This window comes from Triticum urartu, chromosome 6 (genome assembly GCF_003073215.2).
Source record: "Triticum urartu cultivar G1812 chromosome 6, Tu2.1, whole genome shotgun sequence".
NCBI lineage: Eukaryota > Viridiplantae > Streptophyta > Magnoliopsida > Poales > Poaceae > Triticum > Triticum urartu.
This window is the reverse complement of record NC_053027.1, coordinates 75673984-75691839: the sequence shown is the minus strand read 5'-3', so window position 1 is coordinate 75691839 and position 17856 is coordinate 75673984.

Below are 17856 nucleotides of genomic sequence, written 5' to 3'. Positions count from 1 at the left end.
TACTTTGGCCGAGCGTGATCGCCTCGAACGGCTTCAGAGGGAGCTGGACGAACGCGAACGTCATCAACCCAGCTCCAGTCGGCAGAAGCGTCGACTCTACTCGAGTGACCAACCACGTAAGTATCAAGTCCTTAGTACTCCGTTGCAAAATCTAGCGGCCACCACTCGGGTCACGGATTCCATTCAACCCTCTGGCTCTTTGGCCGGAGAAGGGATTCGTCAGATCCAGGCGCTCCTCAAGACAACACTACCGCAGAATGTGGCGGTGTCTCAGTCTAGAGACCAGATCCATAGCGCATCTGTGCGTGCGGAGACCGTCCAGTCGACTCGTAGCCCCCTCGGCTCGGGCAGGCGCCGAGACACTTCTTCCTCCAGAGACTGTCACGAAGATCGGAGACATGATTAAGTTGCGTCGCCCTAGCGTAACAACGACTACGATCATGCACTAATGCCTCCACCACGAGATGTCGCATACGGGTGCCAGCCCTACGACGACAGACGAACGCACGACGACGACCGCAGGCCGAGTCCTACTCGTCCGTCGAGGGACACTAGAGACCCGTTGTTCAACGCGAGATCCGTTCTCGCTCAAAACCTCGTCGACAAAGGCTGGGCCTTGCAAGAGGGCCAAGATCACGACGTGCCGAGTGGTTCCGTACCATCAGGCCTCGAATGCTTCAGCCGTTACATACGAGCGGCTGAGATTCCCAACAACTTCAGGTTGGCCACAGTTCTCTTTCTTTACCATGTTTTCTAGTAACAAAGTCTCTTTTATCATACCTTTTATTCTTAGCTTGTGGGTTATCAAGATCAACAGGTGGTTCTATCTCAACATCATTATCTGGTTCTTTTTCATTGTTTGGTTGAGAGTCTTCATGAACCTCATCATTAACTTTTTCATTATCATTAGGTGAGTTCTCATTACCAGATTGAGTTTCAGCATCAGAGATAGAAATTCATTATCATTATCAGGAGGTTTCTCTATTTCAGGTTCACTAGAGGCATGCAAAGTCCTAACATTTTTCTTTTTCTTTTTCTTCCTAGAAGGACTAGGTGCACTAGTGTTAGATATTTGTGAATCTTGTTCAATTCTTTTAGGGTGTCCCTTAGGATAAAGTGGTTCCCGAGTCATTTTACCTCCTGTAGTTGCAACTCTAACAACAAAGTCATGCATATTATGATTCATTTCATCAAGCAATTCTGTTTGAGATTTAGCAACTTGTTCTAACTGAGTATGAACCATAGAAGCATGTTTTCCAACACCTCTAACATCATTTGATATTCTAAATAACAAGTCACTCAAGCGAGCAATCATATCAGAATTATATTTCAATTGTTTCGTAACATTTGCATTGAAGTGATCTTGTTTCCTAATGTAGTTTTCAAACTCATAAAGGCATTGACTAGGATGCATATTGTGAGGATTATCATTATCATTGAACTTCATAAGAGAATTTACCTCTACCACCTTAGGAATTGGTGGTGTATTAAGCCCATGTATTTCTTCAATAGGAGGTAAATTTTTAACATCCTCAGCTTTAATACCTTTTTCCTTCATAGATTTCTTTGCCTCTTTCATATCTTCGGGACTGAGATATAATATACCCCTCTTCTTCGGAGTGGGTTTAGGCGATGGTTCAGGAATAGTCCAATCATCATAATTTTTCAATATGTTATTCAATAATTCTTCAGCTTGTCCAACAGTTCGTTCCCTGAAAACACAACCAGCACAACTATCTAGGAAGTCCCTAGAAGCATTGGTTAGTCCATTATAGAAGATATCCAGTATTTCATTTTTCTTAAGAGGATGATCAGGCAAAGCATTAAGTAACTGGCAAAGCCTCCCCCAAGCTTGTGGGAGACTCTCTTCTTTAGTTTGCACAAAGTTAAATATTTCCTATAAGGCAGCTCGTTTCATATGAGTAGGAAAATATTTTTCAGAGAAGTAATAAGTCATATCCTGGGGACTACGCACACAACCAGGAGCAAGAGTATTGTACCAAGCTTTAGCATCACCCTTTAATTAGAAACGAAATAATATGAGAATAAAGTAATAGCGAGTTTTCTCATCATGAGTAAAAAGGGTGGCTATGTCATTCAACTTAGTAAGATGTGCCACAACAGTTTCAGTTTCATAACCATGGAAAGGATCAGATTCAACCAGAGTAATTAGCTCTGGGTCGACAGAGAATTCATAATCCTTATCATCAATAAGGATAGGTGAAGTAGCAAACTTAGGATCACATTTCATTCTAGCATTCAGAGATTTTTCTTTATACTTGTGTAATAATTTCTCTAGATCATCTCTATCATTGCAAGCAAGAATATCTCTAATTGTTTATTCACTCATAACATAACCTTCCGGTGCCTTAGGCAATTCATATCTAGGAGGGCTAGTTTTAGCAGGAGTTTTAGGAGATTTAGTTTCAAGCTCATCATCAGATTCAACAACATCATGTTGTATAACTCTAGCAATTTGTTTATCAAGAAATTCACCAAGTGGCACATCATCATTATCAAGTAAGGTACTAGCATCATCATAAGCATCATTCATAGTAGAAGTAGCATCATCTATATCTCACGACATATCAGAATTAATAACATGTGGTGGTGTTGCAAGTTTACTTATAACAGAAGGTGAATCTAAAGCAGAACTGGATGGCAGTTCCTTACCTCCCCTCGTCTTTGAGGGAAATATCTTAGTCTCAACATCCTTCAGATTCTTCATAGTGATAATATGATAATAATCCGAAGTGACTCAATAAATATAGCTATGCTCCCCGGCAACGGCGCCAGAAAAAGGTCTTGATAACCCACACGTATAGGGGATCACAACAGTTTTCGAGGGTAGAGTATTCAACCCAAATTTATAGATTCGACACAAGGGGAGCCAAAGAATATTTGAAGGTATTAGCAGCTGAGTTGTCAATTCAACCATACCTGGAGATAATTATCTGCAACAAAGTGATCAATAGCAAAGTAGTTTGATAGTTTTAATAGTAGTGACAACAGTGATAGTAACAGTAACAGTGATAACAGTAATTTTGTAGCAAGTGTAACAGTGATGATAGCAGTGGTAACTTAGCAGAAACAATATGGAAAAGTTCATAGGCATTGGATCGGTGACTTGTTGGATGATATTCATCATGAGACAATTATAACCTAGGGCGATACGGTACTAGCTCTAGTTCATCGATATAATGTAGGCATGCATTCCGTAAATAATCATACGTGCTTTATTAAAAGAACTTGCATGACATCTTTTATCCTACCCTCCCGTGACAGCGGGTTCCATATTGGAAACTAAGGGATATTAAAGCCTCCTTTTAATAGAGAACCGGAGCAAAGCATAAACACATAGTGAATACATGAACACCTCAAACTACAGTCATCACCGGGAGTGGGCCCGGTTGTTGTCACTCCGGGGTTGCCGGATCATAACACATAGTAGGTGACTATAAGTTGCAAGATCGGATCTAGAACATGGATATAATGATAAATTCATAAATGGTTCAGATCTGAAATCATGGCACCCGGGCCCAAAGTGACAAGCATTAAGCATGGCAAAGTCATAGCAACATCAATCTAAGAACATAGTGGATACTGGGGATCAGGTCCTAACAAAACTAACTTGATTACATGATGAATCTCATCCAACTCCTCACCGACCAGCGAGCCTACGAAGGAATTACTCACTCCCGATGGGGAGCATCATGGAATTGGCGATGGAGGAGGGTTGGTGATGATGAAGAACGAAGATCCCCCTCTCCGGAGCCCCAAACGGACTCCAGATCTGCCCTCCCAAGGAAGAACAGGGCTTGGCGGCGGCTCCGTCTCGTGGATCGTGATAATTCTTTCTTCCTGATTTTTTTCTGGAAATATGTGATTTTATAGTATCAGGGGGGTCGTCAGCGGGGCCACTAGGTGGGTACAACCCACCTGGGTGCGCCAGGAGAGGGGGCGCACCCTGGTGGGTTTTGCCCACCCAGGGGCCCCTCTCTGGTGGGTCTTGGCTCCAGTAATTTGTATTATTGATATAAAAAATCCTCAAAAAGTTTCGCTCCAGTCCGAGAACTTTTATTTCCGCACAAAAACAGCACCATGGCGTATCACCCGAAAACAGCGTCAGTCCGGGGTTAGTTTCATTCAAATTATGCAAATTAGAGTCCGAAACAAGAGGAAAAGTGTGAGAAAAAGTAGATACGTTGGAGACGTATCACCCGCACCCGGGCGGCACCACCCGTCGCGCCGGCTGAGCCCCTCCTCGGCAAGCTCATCTAGCCGACACGACATGACCCGCGACGAGATCCAGTCCCCGACGCGCCTCCAGCAGCCGCACCAGAGCCGGAGGAAGAAGCCGCCCCGTCTTCTTTGCCTTCTCCGCTTTTGCCGTGGAACCCTTCGCCATCGTTGCGCACTCGGGTGGATTAGAGAAATGGAGGATTCGGGAGGAGAGAAAGGGTATCTGAGACCCAGAGTTCTGCCCTCGAATCTTTTATATCATCAGATAAAATCTCAGGCCGGATCTCTCACCGCGAATCCAAGGATCGACGACCCGCGCGGCAAGGCTTTGCATAGGACAGGCGCGGCACGTTGCGGAGATCGTGCATGCAAATTTAGGAGTCGCACCCTGACTTTCCCACTAACGCACGACATTACCGCTTCAGCACGCGAACGCGCGAATTCAAATCCCGAGATTTCTGGGATGAGCCAATCCCATTGATTACCAACGGTTCCTTTCCTAAAGGACGCGCATAAGTCCGACTGACCACCCTTCGCGGGGACCCGTGCACTCGGTCATGTTAAACATCCGACCGAAGTCCTCTTCAGGATCGTTATGTGACGAGCTTGACGCCCCTCTGCGGGTTCACTTGGCCCTGTCGGTAGGCTCCAAGGCGCATGACTCGTAAACTTGGACTCGTAGGAGGCGTGCACTGGCGCTCCTCTATGATAAGGAGTGGCATCTCTCTAGAGAGTCAGACCACGCGCCGACGTCGCCACTCGAGTTGTAATGGAATGCCTTCACTCAGGCCCCTAGTATATCTCCTCCGAGAGACAAAAGAATGCCACCAGGTTTTTTTCTCGATGATCAACAATACCCGATCATCTGGGTAAAACTAAAGTCCAGAATTTGTTGTGTTTTCGTCCAAGGGACAACAAATCATAGTCTGGAAACATATTCCGAGTGTCCTTGCGACACTCAGACCCAACCGAAGGATCGATTTGTTTGTCCTATGAAATCCCAACCGATTCAGGGGCTAATGATGTGGTCACCTATTACAGGTGGGGTCAAGGACCCATCATTTGGGACCCACATGGGGCCCATCACCATCATAGGTAGGTCCCTGGACCGTGCCAACATTCAGATGCATACATCAGGAGGATCACTCGGATGGCTCTACATCACCCGTGCAACCACACGTCACTCGGCGGACAAACAACCACTCGGGCGTACATGACAAGAAGGCGTCGTGGGAGGTGCAACGATCGAGGAATCCTAAGTCATCCACTAAATAGAGTTATAACTGCCGTTACCTATAACTGATGTAGTAGATGGTCATTACCCTAGTAACTGCCTCAATCAATGGCATTTATTGCCCCGACGGTGTGGGAGACATGGGGCTGCAGCGCACTCTATATAAGCCGCACGCCTCTCCATAGCCGGGCACGTTCAACCTTTGTAACTATATCCATCAAATCAAAGCAAGCCTCAGGGCATGAGAGATAGGGCTTTTACCTCCACCGAGTGAGGGGCCTGAACTCGTTAAACACCGAGTGTTACACCTACGCCGTAGCGAGTCTCTGCCCCTTATTCGTACCCCTAGTACTCATTGTCAGGATCATAATCCCGATAGCCGCAACTAGCACAGGCTCGTCGGCCCTTCGTCCTCCGCAGTACCGGTCCCCGATCTCGTGTGTCACACCCGAGACGCCAGGGTATCATGTGCGTCGCCGCCGCATGGCTATGGGCACACATGGTTCTCCACGTCACCGGACTGTAGTGTGGTCGCTTCAGCCAGACCCGCGGGCGTCGTTGACCTCAACGCGACGCCGGGGTACTGTGGCACTGGCCAGCTGTCCGACAGGACATAAAGGTGTTGGGGAACGCAGGAATTTCAAAAATTTTCCTACGCACATGCAAGATCATGGTGATGCATAGCAACGAGAGGGGAGAGTGTTGTCTACGTACCCACGCAGACCGACTGCGGAAGCGTTGACGCAACATAGAGGAAGTAGTTGTACGTCTTCCTGATCCGACCGATCCAAGCACCGTTACTCCGGCACCTCCGAGTTCTTAGCACACGTACAGCTCGATGACAATCCCCGGGCTCCGATCCAGCAAAGCGTCGGGGAGGAGTTCCGTCAGCACGATGGCGTGGTGACGATCTTGATGTTCTACCGTCGCAGGGCTTCGCCTAAGCACCGCTACAATATGATCGAGGTGGAATATGGTGGCAGGGGGCACCGCACACGGCTAAGGAACGATCTCAAGGATCAACTTGTGTGTCCTAGGGTGCCCCTTGCCTCTGTATATAAAGGAGCCAAGGGGGAGGGGGCGGCCGGCCAAGGAGGGCGCGCCAAGGGAGTCCTACTCCCTCTGGGAGTAGGATTCCCCCCCCCCCAATCCTAGTTGGAATAGGATTCCTCGAGGGGGGGGGAAAGAGAGAGAGGGGGCCGGCCACCTCTCCTTGTCCTAATAGGACTAGGGGAGGGGGGAGGCGCGCGGCCCACCTTGGGCTGCCCCTTTCTCCTTTCCACTAAAGCCCACTAAGGCCCATATAGCTCCCGGGGGGTTCCGGTAACCTCCCGGTACTCCGGTAAAATCCCGATTTCACCCGGAACACTTCCGATATCCAAACATAGGCTTCCAATATATCAATATTTATGTCTCGACCATTTCGAGACTCCTCGTCATGTCCATGATCACATCCGGGACTCCGAACAATCTTCGGTACATCAAAATGCATAAACTCATAATAACTGTCATCGTAACGTTAAGCGTGCGGACCCTACGGTTCGAGAGCAATGTAGACATGACCGAGACACGTCTCCGGTCAATAACCAATAGCGGGACCTGGATGCCCATATTGGCTCCTACATATTCTACGAAGATCTTTATCGGTCAGACCGCATAACAGCATACGTTGTTCCCTTTGTCATGAGTATGTTGCTTGCCCGAGATTTGATCGTCGGTATCCAATACCTAGTTCAATCTCGTTACCGGCAAGTCTCTTTACTCGTTCTGTAATACATCATCCCGCAACTAACTCATTAGTTGCAATGCTTGCAAGGCTTATGTGATGTGCATTACCGAGAGGGCCCAGAGATACCTCTCCGACAATCGGAGTGACAAATCCTATTCTCGAAATACGCCAACCCAACATCTACCATTGGAGACACCTGTAGAGCTCCTTTATAATCACCCAGTTACGTTGTGACGTTTGGTAGCACACAAAGTGTTCCTCCGGCAAACGGGAGTTGCATAATCTCATAGTCATAGGAACATGTATAAGTCATGAAGAAAGCAATAGCAACATACTAAACGATCGGGTGCTAAGCTAATGGAATGGGTCATGTCAATCAGATCATTCAACTAATGATGTGACCTCGTTAATCAAATAACAACACTTTGTTCATGGTTAGGAAACATAACCATCTTTGATTAACGAGCTAGCTAGTCAAGTAGAGGCATACTAGTGACACTTTGTTTGTCTATGTATTCACACATGTATTATGTTTCCGGTTAATACAATTCTAGCATGAATAATAAACATTTATCATGATTATAAGGAAATAAATAATAACTTTATTATTGCCTCTAGGGCATATTTCCTTCAGTCTCCCACTTGCACTAGAGTCAATAATCTAGATTACACTGTAATGATTCTAACACCCATGGAGCCTTGGTGCTGATCATGTTTTGCTCGTGGAAGAGGCTTAGTCAACGGGTCTGCAACATTCAGATCCGTATGTATCTTGCAAATCTCTATGTCTCCCACCTGGACTAGATCCCGGATGGAATTGAAGCGTCTTTTGATGTGTTTGGTCCTTTTGTGAAATCTGGATTCCTTTGCCAAGGCAATTGCACCAGTATTGTCACAAAAGATTTTCATTGGACCCGATGCACTAGGTATGACACCTAGATCGGATATGAACTCCTTCATCCAGACTCCTTCGTTCGCTGCTTCCGAAGCAGCTATGTACTCCGCTTCACATGTAGATCCCGCTACGACGCTTTGTTTAGAACTGCACCAACTGATAGCTCCACCGTTTAATGTAAACACGTATCCGGTTTGTGATTTAGAATCGTCCGGATCAGTGTCAAAGCTTGCATCAACGTAACCTTTTACGGTGAGCTCTTTGTCACCTCCATATACGAGAAACATATCCTTAGTCCTTTTCAGGTATTTCAGGATGTTCTTGACCGCTGTCCAGTGATCCACTCCTGGATTACTTTGGTACCTCCCTGCTAAACTTATAGCAAGGCACACATCAGGTCTGGTACACAGCATTGCATACATGATAGATCCTATGGCTGATGCATAGGGAACATCTTTCATATTCTCTCTATCTTCTGCAGTGGTCGGGCATTGAGTCTTACTCAACTTCACACCTTGTAACACAGGCAAGAATCCTTTCTTTGCTTGATCCATTTTGAATTTCTTCAAAATCTTGTCAAGGTATGTGCTTTGTGAAAGTCCAATTAAGTGTCTTGATCTATCTCTATAGATCTTAATGCCTAATATGTAAGCAGCTTCACCGAGGTCTTTCATTGAAAAACTTTTATTCAAGTATCCTTTTATGCTATCCAGAAATTCTATATCATTTCCAATCAGCAATATGTCATCCACATATAATATTAGAAATGCTACAGAGCTCCCACTCACTTTCTTGTAAATACAGGCTTCTCCGAAAGTCTATATAAAACCAAATGCTTTGATCACACTATCAAAGCATTTATTCCAATTCCGAGAGGCTTGCACCAGTCCATAAATGGATCGCTGGAGCTTGCACACTTTGTTAGCTCCCTTTGGATCGACAAAACCTTCCGGTTGCATCATATACAACTCTTCTTCCAGAAATCCATTCAGGAATGCAGTTTTGACATCCATCTGCCAAATTTCATAATCATAAAATGCGGCAATCGCTAACATGATTCGGACGGACTTAAGCATCGCTACGGGTGAGAAGGTCTCATCATAGTCAATCCCTTGAACTTGTCGAAAACCTTTTGCGACAAGTCGAGCTTGGTAGACAGTAACATTACCATCAGCGTCAGTCTTCTTCTTAAAGATCCATTTATTCTCAATTGCTTGCCGATCATCGGGCAAGTCAACCAAAGTCCATACTTTGTTCTCATACATGGATCCCATCTCAGATTTCATGGCTTCAAGCCACTTTGCGGAATCTGGGCTCACCATCGCTTCTTCATAGTTCGTAGGTTCATCATGATCTAGTAGCATGACTTCCAGAACTGGATTACCGTACCACTCTGGTGCGGATCTTACTCTGGTTGATCTACGAGGTTTAGTAGTATCTTGTTCTGAAGTTTCATGATCATTATCTTTAGCTTCCTCACTTATTGGTGTAGGTGTCACAGAAACAGTTTTCTGTGATATACTACTTTCCAACAAGGGAGTAGGTACAGTTACCTCGTCAAGTTCTACTTTTCTCCCACTCACTTCTTTCGAGAGAAACTCCTTCTCAAGAAAGTTTCCGAATTTTGCAACAAAAGTCTTGCCTTCGGATCTGTGATAGAAGGTGTACCCAATAGTTTCCTTTGGATATCCTATGAAGACACATTTCTCCGATTTGGGTTCGAGCTTATCAGGTTGAAGCTTTTTCACATAAGCATCGCAGCCCCAAACTTTCAGAAACGACAATTTTGGTTTCTTGCCAAACCATAGTTCATAAGGCGTCGTCTCAACGGATTTTGATGGTGCCCTGTTTAACGTGAATGCGGCCGTCTCTAGAGCGTATCCCCAAAATGATAGCGGTAAATCAGTAAGAGACATCATAGATCGCACCATATCTAGTAAAGTACGATTACGACGTTCGGACACACCATTACGTTGTGGTGTTCCGGGTGGCGTGAGTTGCGAAACTATTCCACAGTTTTTCAAATGTACACCAAACTCATAACTCAAATATTCTCCTCCACGATCAGACCGTAGAAACTTTATTTTCTTGTTACGATGATTTTCAACTTCACTCTGAAATTCTTTGAACTTTTCAAATGTTTCAGACTTATGTTTCATTAAGTAGATATATCCATATCTGCTTAAATCATCTGTGAAGGTGAGAAAATAACGATATCCGCCACGAGCCTCAATATTCATCGGACCACATACATCGGTATGTATGATTTCCAACAAATCTGTTGCTCTCTCCATAGTACCGGAGAACGGTGTTTTAGTCATCTTGCCCATGAGGCACGGTTCGCAAGTACCAAGTGATTCATAATCAAGTGGTTCCAAAAGTCCATCAGTATGGAGTTTCTTCATGCGCTTTACACCGATATGATCTAAACGACAGTGCCACAAATAAGTTGCACTTTCATTATCAACTCTGCATCTTTTGGCTTCAACATTATGAATATGTGTATTACTACTATCGAGATTCATTAAAAATAGACCACTCTTCAAGGGTGCATGACCATAAAAGATATTACTCATATAAATAGAACAACCATTATTCTCTGATTTAAATGAATAACCGTCTCGCATTAAACAAGAACCAGATATAATGTTCATGCTCAACGCTGGCACCAAATAACAATTATGTAGGTCTAATATTAATCCCGAAGGTAGATGTAGAGGTAGCGTGCCGACCGCGATCACATCGACTTTGGAACCGTTTCCCACGCGCATCATCACCTCGTCCTTAGCCAATCTTCGCTTAATCCGTAGCCCCTGTTTCGAGTTGCAAATATTAGCAACAGAACCAGTATCAAATACCCAGGTGCTATTGCGATCATTAGTAAGGTACACATCAATAACATGTATATCACATATACCTTTGTTCACCTTGCCATCCTTCTTATCCGCCAAATACTTGGGGCAGTTCCGCTTCCAGTGACCAGTCTGCTTGCAGTAGAAGCACTCAGTTTCAGGCTTAGGTCCAGACTTGGGTTTCTTCTCTTGAGCAGCAACTTGCTTGCCATTCTTCTTGAAGTTCACCTTCTTCTTCCCTTTGCCCTTTTTCTTGAAACTAGTGGTTTTGTTAACCATCAACACTTGACGCTCCTTTTTGATTTCTACCTCCGCAGCTTTCAGCATTGCGAAGAGCTCGGGAATAGTCTTGTTCATCCCTTGCATATTATAGTTCATCACGAAGCTCTTGTAGCTTGGTGGCAGTGATTGGAGAATTCTGTCAATGACGCAATCATCTGGAAGATTAACTCCCAATTGAATCAAGTGATTATTATACCCAGACATTTTGAGTATATGCTCACTGACAGAACTGTTCTCCTCCATCTTGCAGCTATAGAAATTATTGGAGACTTCATATCTCTCAATCCGGGCATTTGCTTGAAATATCAACTTCAACTCCTGGAACATCTCATATGCTCCATGACGTTCAAAACGTCGTTGAAGTCCCGATTCTTAGCCGTAAAGCATGGCACACTGAACTATCGAGTAGTCATCAGCTTTGCTCTGCCAGACGTTCATAACATCTGGTGTTGCTCCAGCAGCAGGCCTGGCACCCAGCGGTGCTTCCAGGACGTAATTCTTCTATGCAGCAATGAGGATAATCCTCAAGTTACGGACCCAGTCCATGTAATTGCTACCATCATCTTTCAACTTTGCTTTCTCAAGGAACGCATTAAAATTTAACGGAACAACATCACGAGCCATCTATCTACAATCAACATAAACAAGCAAGATACTATCAGGTACTAAGTTCATGATAAATTTAAGTTCAATTAATCATATTACTGAAGAACTCCCACTTAGATAGACATCCATCTAATCCTCTAAGTGATCACGTGATCCGAATCAACTAAACCATGTCCGATCATCACGTGAGATGGAGTAGTTTCATCGGTGAACATCATTATGTTGATCATATCTACTATATGATTCACGCTCGACCTTTCGGTCTCCGTGTTCCGAGGCCATATCTGTATATGGTTGGCTCGTCAAGTATAACCTGAGTATTCCGCGTGTGCAACTGTTTTGCACCCGTTGTATTTGAACGTAGAGCCTATCACACCCGATCATCACGTGGTGTCTCAGCACGAAGAACTTTCGCAACGGTGCATACTCAGGGAGAACACTTCTTGATAATTTAGTGAGAGATCATCTTATAATGCTACCGTCAATCAAAGCAAGATAAGATGCATAAAAAGATAAACATCACATGCAATCAATATAAGTGATATGATATGGCCATCATCATCTTGTGCTTGTGATCTCCATCTTCGAAGCACCGTCATGATCACCATCGTCACCGGCGTGACACCTTGATCTCCATCGTAGCATCGTTGTCGTCTCGCCAATCTTATGCTTCCACGACTATCACTACCGTTTAGTAATAAAGTAAAGCATTACATCACGATTGCATTGCATACAATAAAGCGACAACCATATGGCTCCTGCCAGTTGCCGATAACTCGGTTACAAAACATGATCATCTCATACAATAAAATTCAGCATCATGCTTTGACCATATCACATCACAACATGCCCTGCAAAAACAAGTTAGACGTCCTCTACTTTGTTGTTGCAAGTTTTACGTGGCTGCTACGGGCTTAAGTAAGAACTAGTCTCACCTACGCATCAAAACCACAACGATAGTTTGTCAAATAGACTCCGTTTTAACCTTCGCAAGGACCGGGCGTAGCCATACTTGGTTCAACTAAAGTTGGAGAGACAGTCGCCCGCAAGCCACCTGTGTGCAAAGCACGTCGGGAGAACCGGTCTCGCGTAAGCGTACGCGTAATGTTGGTCTGGGTCGTCTCGTCCAACAATACCGCCGAACCAAAGTATGACATGCTGGTAGGCAGTATGACTTGTATCGTCCACAACTCACTTGTGTTCTACTCGTGCATATAACATCAACATAAATAACCTAGGCTCGGATGCCACTGTTGGGTTTCGTAGTAATTTCAAAAAATTTCCTACGCACACGCAAGATCATGTGATGCATAGCAACGAGGGGGAGAGTGTTGTCTACGTACCCAACGCAGACCGACTGCGGAAGCGCTGACACGACGTAGAGGAAGTAGTCGTACGTCTTCACGATCCAACCGATCAATCACCGAAACTACGGCACCTCCGAGTTCGAGCACACGTTCAGCTCGATGACGATCCCCGAACTCCGATCCAGCAAAGCGTCGGGGAGGAGTTTCGTCAGCACGACGGCGTGGTGACGATCTTGATGTACTACAGCAGCAGGGCTTCACCTAAACTCCGCTACAGTATTATCGAGGAATATGGTGGCAGGGGGCACCGCACACGGCTAAGGAATAGATCACGTGGATCAACTTGTGTGTCTTTGGGGTGCCTCTACCTCAGTATATAAAGGAGCCAAGGGGGGAGGGGGCGCCGGCCAGGAGGAGAGGGCGCAGGAGGAGTCCTACTCCTTCCGGGAGTAGGACTCCCCCCCAATCCTATTCCAACTAGGATTCCCCAAAGGGGGAAAGAGGGAGAAGGGTGGCCGGCCACCTCTCCTAGTCCTAATAGGACTAGGGGAAGGGGGGAGGCGCGCAGCCCTTGTGGGCAGCCCTTTCACCTTTCCACTAAGGCCCATGAAGGCCCATATGGCTCCCGGGGGGTTCCGGTAACCTCCCGGTAACCCGGTAAAATCCCGATTTCACCCGGAACACTTCCGATGTCCAAACATAGGCTTCCAATATATCAATCTTTACGTCTCGACCATTTCGAGACTCCTCGTCATGTCCGTGATCACATCCGGGACTCCGAACAACCTTCGGTACATCAAAATGCATAAACTCATAATAAAACTGTCATCGTAACCTTAAGCGTGCGGACCCTACGGGTTCGAGAACAATGTAGACATGACCGAGACACGTCTCCGGACAATAACCAATAGCGGGACCTGGATGCCCATATTGGCTCCTACATATTCTACGAAGATCTTTATCGGTCAGACCGCATAACAACATACGTTGTTCCCTTTGTCATCGGTATGTTACTTGCCCGAGATTCGATCGTCGGTATCCAATACCTAGTTCAATCTCGTTACCGGCAAGTCTCTTTACTCGTTCCATAATACATCATCTCACAACTAACATATTAGTTGTAATGCTTGCAAGGCTTATGTGATGTGTATTACCGAGAGGGCCCAGAGATACCTCTCCGACAATCGGAGTGACAAATCCTAATCTCGAAATACGCCAACCCAACATCTACCTTTGGAGACACCTGTAATGCTCCTTTATAATCACCCAGTTACGTTGTGACGTTTGGTAGCACCCAAAGTGTTCCTCCGGCAAACGGGAGTTGCATAATCTCATAGTCATAGGAACATGTATAAGTCATGAAGAAAAGCAATAGCAACATACTAAACGATCGGGTGCTAAGCTAATGGAATGGGTCAAGTCAATCAGATCTTTCAACTAATGATGTGACCTCGTTAATCAAATAACAACTCTTTGTCTATGGTTAGGAAACATAACCATCTTTGATTAACGAGCTAGTCAAGTAGAGGCATACTAGTGACACTTTGTTTGTCTATGTATTCACACATGTATTATGTTTCCGGTTAATACAATTCTAGCATGAATAATAAACATTTATCATGATTATAAGGAAATAAATAATAACTTTATTATTGCCTCTAGGGCATATTTCCTTCATAATCCACTGATATGAATTGATAGTTTCATCAAAACAAGCAAACTATGCATCAAACACAGAATCTGTCTAAAACAGAACAGTCTGTAATAATCTGAACATTCACCATACTTCTGATACTTGAAAAATTCTACCAAAATTAGGAAAAATGAAAAATTTGTATATAAAGACAGTGCAAAAATAATAAGATTGGCACATTATTTTTATAATACTATGGAATTGTACAAGGGGATAATTATTTTTGTTGAAAAGTTTCTGTAATCAAGATTCACAAAGTTGTCGTGAGCATGAACAAAGTTCAAGGAGCTCTCCCACTTCAATAGTGCTTGTCTTTCTCACTTTCACTTTCCTTTTTTAAAAGTTTTGGGTTCCCCTCTTTATTTTTTTTGTTTTTAAACTATATGAAAGCACTCAACAGAAATAAATGACTCTCTAAAACTTCCGGGTTGTCTCCCTGGCAGCGCTTTCTTTAAAGCCATTAAGCTAGGCATATAGTGCTCAAGTAGTGAATCCACCCGGATCCCAAGGTATATCAAAGCCAATTTTAATTAACAGTGATTTGTAATTTAGTAGTGAGCACAAAGCAACATATATCAAGCAATGATGAAGTCTAACTCTCTTCCTATGCATCGGCATGTCATAAAAGAACAATTCATGCACACCTAGTAAAGGCCAATGCAGAGTATAAACAGTTTCTTGCAATTTTATCTTATTGGAAACATAGAGAGGTGGAGATATAGTTCCTCTCTCATAATAATTGCAAGTAGGAGCAGCAAGCACATGCATATTATATTTATCGAAATCATCATGTGCAATGGTAAAGGGCAACCCATCAATATAATCCTTAATAAGTGCAAACTTCTCCGATATAGTGTAGTCGGGAGAATTCAAAAAGATAATAGGACTATCATGCGTGGGTGCAATAGCAACAATTTCATGTTTAACATAAGGAACTATAGCAAGTTCATCTCCATAAGCATAATTCATATTGGCATCTTGGCCACAAGCATAGCAAGCATCATCAAAAAGGGATATTTCAAAAGAATCATAGGGATCATAACAGTCATCATAGCAATCATCCTTTGGTGAGCACGAAGGGGAATTAAACAATGTATGAGTTGAAGAGTTACTCTCATTAGAAGGTGGGCACGGGTGATCAATCCGCTCTTCCTCCTTTTGTTCTTCGCTCTCCTCCTCATCTTTTTCATCCAATGAGCTCACAGTTTCATTAGTTTCTTCTTCCATAGACTCCTGCAAAATATTAGTCTCTTCTTGGACAGCAGAGAAGTACTCAATATATGGTTCAACATAGGCATTAGAAGCATAATTATCATAGCAATATTTAAGTATGGAAAATTTTTTAGATTTGTAAAGAGTAGCATCATACTTTTCAATCAAAGAAGCAATTTCGTAAGCACCCTTAAAAGCAACAAATTCTTCAATTTGCTGAACATCATAGTAATTATAAACACCCTTAGCATAAGAGGATACGATTCCATTATCACTAAACAAACATTGGTAGGGAAGGTGTTTCTTAGGGTCTTCAGAACAACAAGTATAATCATATATTTCACATAAATTCCAAGCATAGCATTGCAAACGATGAATTTGATCCAGTAAAGTTTTCCCTTTTTCAGATATTCGGTGTCGCACAAAACAAGCATGCTCATCTAAAGATTTGCCCTCAACTAAGCTAGTTGGGGTTTCAGCACGAGCACATAGGGATCGAAGATGATCCAAGTAATAAGCTTCAGCAGTGTGATAGATTTTGATTGGTTCTTCAACCATTAATTCAGTAGGTACAACTAATTTTTTTGGTATTTTGCGTTTCCTACCCATATCTAAAGATAGAAAACAACTAAGAACAACAAATAAAAATTACTTAGTGATAAAGCAAACAAGCACACACGAGAATATTCACCCCACGCTATTGCTCCCCGGCAATGGCGCCAGAAAAAGGTCTTGATAACCCACAAGTATAGGGGATCGCAACAGTTTTCGATAAGTAAGAGTGTCGAACCCAACAAGGAGCTAAAGGTAGAACAAATATTCCCTCAAGTTCTATCGACCACCGATACAACTCTACGCACGCTTGACGTTCGCTTTACCTAGAACAAGTATGAAACTAGAAGTACTTTGTAGGTGTTTTCGGAAAGGTTTGCACGAAAGTAAAGAGCACGAAAATAAAACTAGGGGCTGTTAAGGTAAAGAAGCAACTAAAGTAAATATAGCGAGTGTGGAAAAGTGGTGGTAGGAGTTGCAAAATTGCCCCTAAGCAATTGACTACTTTACTAGACCGATAGCAAGTATTATGTGGGAGAGGCCACTGCTAGCATGTCATCCCTGACTTGGAATTCTATGCACTTATGATTGGAACTATCAGCAAGCATCCGCAACTACTAATGTTCATTAAGGTAAAACCCAACCATAACATTAAGATATATTGGTCCCCCTTCAATCCCATATGCATCAATTTCTATGCTAGGTTGAAGCTTCTGTCACTCTTGCCCTCCAATACATAGTCCTATCAACATACAACTAACCCTAGGGTGTGATCCACGCGCGCAATCATATGATGGGCACCAAAGGACAGCAACATAACCACAAGCAAATTAAATCAATCATAGCAATTCATCAACCACCGATAGGACAACGAAAATCTACTCAGACATCATAGGATGGCAACACATCATTGGATAATAATATGAAGCATAAAGCACCATGTTCAAGTAGAGGGTACAGCGGGTTGCGGGAGAGTGGACCGCTGTAGATAGAGGGGGGAAGGTGATGGAGATGTTGGTGAAGATGGCGGAGGTGTTGGTGTAGATCGCGGTGATGATGATGGCCCCTGGTGGCACTCGGGTGCCACTGGAAGCGAGGGGGAGAGAGCCCCCCTCCTTCTTCTTCTTCCTTGACCTCCTCCCTAGATGGGAGAAGGGTTTCCCCTTTGGTCCATGGCCTCCATGGCACGGGAGGGGCGAGAGTCCCTCCGAGATTGGATCCGTCTCTCTGTCTGTCTCTGTTTCTGCGTTCT